A 6,000-nucleotide genomic window follows, 5' to 3' on the forward strand; every position below is an offset into this window, starting at 1 on the left:
GACCTCCTCTCCCTTGGCCACGAAAGGGCCGAAACGAACCCGTCTGCTGGCGCTGGGTCTGGGTCGAGAGACCCAAGGACTTGGCCGTGACCCTGGAGTCCTTGAAGCGCTCCAGCGCGTGGTCCGCTTTGTCACCAAATAGGCGACTGCCATCAAATGGCATGTCCATAAGCGTATTTTGGACGTCTGGTGAGAAGTTGGCAGATCTCAGCCAGGCATGGCGACGAATCGCCACCGTAGTGGACATGGCCCGTCCCAGTGAGTCCGTGGTGTCCAGACCACAACGGATCGAGTACCGCGCCGCATCCCGGCCTTCAACAAAGGCCCGGGTGAGCTTGTCCCGCACTTCCTGGGGGCATTGCGGCAAACACTCCTCGACCGTATCCCACAGGGAGTGGGTGTAGCGGCCCAAGAGGCACGCGGTGTTACAAGACCGCAGCCCAGCACTCAAAGAGGAAAACACTTTCTTTCCGAATTGGTCGTACCTCTTTGATTCCCGGTCGGGCGGAGCCGACGGAAATGCGGACTGCGAAGTGGAGGCCTGGATCACCAGACTCTCCGGGGAGGGATGGGTGGACAGGAAGGCAGGGTCGTCCGCGCAGGGACGGTGACGCCTGGCAACGTTCCGGTCAACCGGCGCACCAGAGGCGGGCCTGGACCAGGTGCCCAGAAGGACATCCGTCAGGGCCTCATTAAACGGCAGCAGAGGCTCCTGGGGGCATGACTGCGGTTTAAAAACTTCCGTCAGGATATTCGGTTTGACCTTCGCGACGGGGAGCTCAAGGTGTAAGGCCTTGGCAGCCCTCATCAGGACCACCGAATAGGCAGCACCCGCCTCGGACGCCACAGGGGACGGAGAGACAAACCCAGGGTTGGGCGACTCGTCCAGGCCACTGGCATCACCCAGATCACCTACCCAGTCCACATCGTACTGGCAGGCACGGGATAGAGGGTCCTCAGACCCCTCCCAACCCTCTCCATACTCCTCCTCGTCATACCCATATTCTGGGTCGACGATATAGACATCGGGGTCAACAGGCCCCATCGGCGTCGGGTCCGGCGTCGGCCGACGCCGGTCCGGCTCCGAGTCCGGAGTCGGGGAGGAAAGGGGGGTGGCGCCGCGCGGCGTCGGTGCCGGGGACCCGACGCCGGCCGGAGCCGACGGCGGAGTCGCTGCACCACGCGGGGGCGGTACCATGGGCTGGCCCACAGGAACCGACGCCGGAGAGGCCGGGAGACCAGCCGGCGACGAACCAGAGGGAACCAGCGGCGCCGGGGCCGGAGCCACCGGCGGCGCCGGGGCAGGAGCACCCGAACCGCTCGGGCCCCCAGACGGGACCGACGGGCCCGCAGGCGCCGAAGGCCCCGCCGGAGAAGACCTCGCCCTCATAGCAATGAGGAAGGCCTCGATCTCCTCACGCGACGCGCCTTCCCCAGGGACCGACAGGTGTGGGGCAGACGGCGTCGGCGACCCATGCGGGACCGCGGGGGTGGGGCCACCCGAGCCCCCGGCCGCAGCACGCGGGCGTCGGGGGGAGTCGGGGGTGCGATGGCGACGCCCCGACTTCTTGTGCTTACCTGACGAGCCGGAGGAATGGTGGCGACTCCCGGAGCGCCCATGGCGGCTCCGCGACCGCTCCCTCGACCGCTCCCTCGACCTCCGACCGGACCGGGACCGCTCTCGACGCGGGGCCGACAACCGGAGTTCGAGAAGCTTGCGGGACCGCTCCCGCCTAGCTTTTCCAGTCAAGGCCCGACAGTCGACGCAGGACTCCACGTCGTGGTCCGCGCCCAGACACCGGAGGCAGAGTCGATGGTGGTCGGTGACCGACATCATGCGGTCGCACTCGTCACAACTCTTGAAACCGGGCATCCTACCGGCACCGTAAAGATCAATCAGTTAACAAAAAACTTGGTCAAAAGACCGGAGTACTGCTCTTCGGATCTGCGCTAACTGGCGCGGAAAAAAGAAGAACTGACGTCAGCGCGCGGAGGCGGCGTCTATATACTCCAGCGACGTCATCACGGCGCACGACGCCGACGACGCGGAGCCGCAGGGGACGCCTGCAGACGACGCCTACCGACGCGCAGGGGTACTGCTACGCAAAAGTTTCCGGATCCAGACTGACGCCTGGGGATATTCTAAGGTAAGGAATCTAATACTAACCTGTTTCTTTCAGATCCCTAAGCCACGCGGCCGGCCCCTCCAGGGGTTGTAGGCAGAACGCTGTGTTAATGGTTCCACCTCCCCCGGTTACTACTGCCCATTGATTTTTCCTTTTATATCTGCGCGGCCGGCCCTGAAATGGGGTTGTAGGCTTATCGCTGTGTTCACAATAAAAACAGATTTGAACAAAAAAAAAAAAAAAAAGTCTTTGGTATACAAATAATTTTATTGTTTTTTAATTGGTAATCAATTCAAAATGTATTTGTTTTTTACAGTATTTTATTGCTTAATATTTATTATTTGGTAACTTATTTATTAATTGATATTTATTGTTCATTATTTATTCAAATCTATTTTTTATAAATATTAATGGGTATTTTTAAATGATGTTTAGTTATTTAAAAATTAAAATATTAATAAATGTAAATATAAAAATTATTTCTAAGTATGTTATATTTAATTTGTATGGTATCCAATGCTTAACTTTCTGTTGTACTCTCTTGAGTGGGAATAGTTATTTTTACCCCTACGCTATCCAATGCTTTCCCTACTGTTCCCCTCTCTGGAGTGGGAATAGTAATTTTTACCCACCCGCTATCCAATGCTTTCCCTACTGTTCCACTCTCTGGAGTGGGAATAGTAATTTTTACCCACCCGCTATCCAACGGTTTCCCTACTGTTGCACTCTCTGGAGTTGGAATAGTAATTTTACCCCTACGCTATCCAATGTTTTCTTTACTGTTTCACTCTCTGGAGTGGTAATAGTAATTTTTATCTCTATGCTATACAATGTTTTCCCTAATTTTGCATTTTCTGGAGTGGGAATAGTCATTTTACGTTTTACGCTATCCAATGTTTTTAATACTGTCGTTTTTTTGGACTTTAAATAGTAGTTTTATTTATTATTTAGAATAAATTTAGATAATGTATTATGTTGTTAATTTTAAAAATATTGAAAGTATATTTAATTTTTTTAATTTATTAAAAATAATTATTTACTTTTGTATGTAATTATTATGTGTGGAGATCTATTTGTAATTTATAGAATTGTAAAATAATTTAAAAGTAATTAAAGTAATTATTAAAATGTATTAAGTAAATATATAATATATATTTTACATATGTTTAATGTTATATTATTATATATCTTATTTATTAATTTTAAACATTACTAAATATTTTTAAGAATGTATTTTATTTATAAGCATTATTTACTTTATTTTGCACATTATATTTAAACAGATATAAAACGATATTTTACATTTTGTTATTTTTAACATCGATATTTTTGTACTTACCATGTTGTAGATAGCATGTCGATATACTTGCCTTCGATATTTCAGCGGCGATGTTTCTGTAGGTCGATATTTTGTCTATCGATATTCTGTCATAGATCCACTGCAGGCATGGCACACAGGTCTGTGCCAGGTAGTGTTTTCACATTTGTCTGCACCAAGACATGCAGCCTACAATGGCAGTCTGCATGAGTTTTGTGAGGGGTCCCCTAAGGCACTCGAACTCACAAGTCGGGCGTCCCTGGACCAAGCGTGGCTGGCTCTGCATACAAGCGACTGTTGGCTTGCTTTTACGTGATGAGGTGTCTGATTTGCTAGACATACTCGCTGTTTAAATATTTAACACTCACCATAGGATAAGTCTCTTATTCTGAAAGCGAAAAATTTATATGTGCAACTCTTCCGTCCTGAAGATGGTCCCACGGATCTTGTAGACCAACGGGGGACCGAAACGTGGACGCCCAGCACCGTTTTGCTTATTTGTTGATTACACAGATTGTAAATGTGATGAGATACTGTGTTTAATTTCCATCAACATGGTGTTTTGATTACCCATAACCTAAGCAAAAGGTGTTTTGAATACTACTGCCAACTAATGTATGAACCTCAGTAGTTTGTTTGTTGCCAGGTATCAAGTGATGATATTCTAAGTGGAATAAAATATACCGTGTTTTGATACATTCTGGTATATGTGCATATATTCCCTCTGTATATAAACTAAATGATCATGAATGTGACATTAATACAAATTATAAATGTTTTACAAATGTTTCCTCTAGGGACAATGTGATTGTGTTATTGATTATACCCAGTCCCAAGGGGATTATTGGGTGGCTCTATCGTATTTACTAGGGTCCCCCAAGGTTGCACCATCTATCCTCTAGCCCTTTCGGACCCCTCTTTTAGTACCCCATGCTCCCGGTACCATTTACTAGGGACTGATCAGAGGGTGCTAAAGGTATTGCCAATTAAGTTAACAATTGCACACATTTTAGGAAAGAGATCTATCTGGCACTGGAGACCCGGATATCATGAACCCAGTGCTCTTTCTGCATCAATTGCATCGAATACCAGGCAAAAAGTGGGGGTGACCAAGTCCAAAAGAGGCACTTTACTACAATACCCAACCAGGTATCCTTAAACACAGGGTCATTCTAACTCTTGGTTTTCAAAGCAATTCACTCTTGAGGCACGAGGGGGAGTGTCTGCAGCTCCAGTTGCTAATCTGGTATGTCATTTGCAAAAAACATTTAGGAGTCAAGGAATGAAAACACCTGGACCTAACCAATCAGCATGATATATACAAATCATATATGGCAATATAATACTCAGGAGTCAGCCGTATTTATTTACCACATTTACTTACTAAATATCAAAAAAAGCTTTCATTTTGTTTTGATTACAATAAACTAGATAGATTTTAATAAGATTAGTTGTTCTTAACTGTAATTGATCTGAATCATGATTATTGGCCTCACTTTGTAAAAGAGGCAATTATATGTGTATAGGACCGTGACACAGCATTGATTTTTGGTTGTTTGTATCTTGTTTAGGTCACATGGCTTCCTGATGAAGGCTGATAGCCGAAACGCGCGTAGGAATCTCAATTTTTTTTAGCCATGATATGAATGTCGTTAGGACACCAACAATTGTATTCTTTGTCTTAATGAGTTCAGAAGACAGTATATGAATTACTATAACTGTTCAATTTAAGAAATATTTATTGTAATCAAAATGAAAGCTTTTTTGATATTTAGTAAATAAATGTGGTAAATAAATATGGCTGACTCCTGAGTATTATATTGCCATATATCTATTGTTTTTGATTTGTATATGTCATGCTGATTGTTTAGGTCCAGGTGCTTTCATTCCTTGACTCCTAAACGTTTTTTTCAAATGATTTACTCACCCCGATTTAGGACTTCTAGTTGGAGGTTCCTCTTTTTCTTTACAAACGCTAATCTGGTATGTAACTATCCAGTGGTGAAGTCCGTTTCTGTTTTTCCCCATGTTCCATCAGCACAATTATCAGAGCTTGCCAGGCTGTTGCACTTTTCACTCTTTTTTTCCATTCCCTTTGCCTGAAAACAGAATCAGTCAGTTTGTAAATCCTGAAACTTTAAGCCTTGTTCTGAATGCAGGAGGCAAATGTTCCTTTGTGACCCACATTCCTTGTGTATGCGGTACCTAGGAGCTGAACAGGATGCTGGTTCTTTGCAGACTGTATGCCCTCTAACGTGCTGATGAGGTGAAGCTTTTCATTTCTTCTGACAACCAGAAGCCGTCAATATCCCAGGCTCCTCCAGAAGACAGCTACCTCCTTCTCTGACCCGCTTCTCTTCAGGTTCTTTTGAAGAACCTGCAGAGTGAGTGATCTTCAGATAGATTATGGAGCTCATTTGTGACCTGCAACTCAGAGCTTTCTGCTTTAGGGCCCCCTCAGGAGGAGCTGCTACCATTTCTTCAACTTGAGCGACCTCTTTCCACACCATAGCAGCACCAACAATTCTGGCCCGGGTTTGCGTCTTTCAGTGAGAG

Source organism: Lissotriton helveticus, chromosome 12 (genome assembly GCF_964261635.1).
Source record: "Lissotriton helveticus chromosome 12, aLisHel1.1, whole genome shotgun sequence".
Classification (NCBI taxonomy): domain Eukaryota; kingdom Metazoa; phylum Chordata; class Amphibia; order Caudata; family Salamandridae; genus Lissotriton; species Lissotriton helveticus.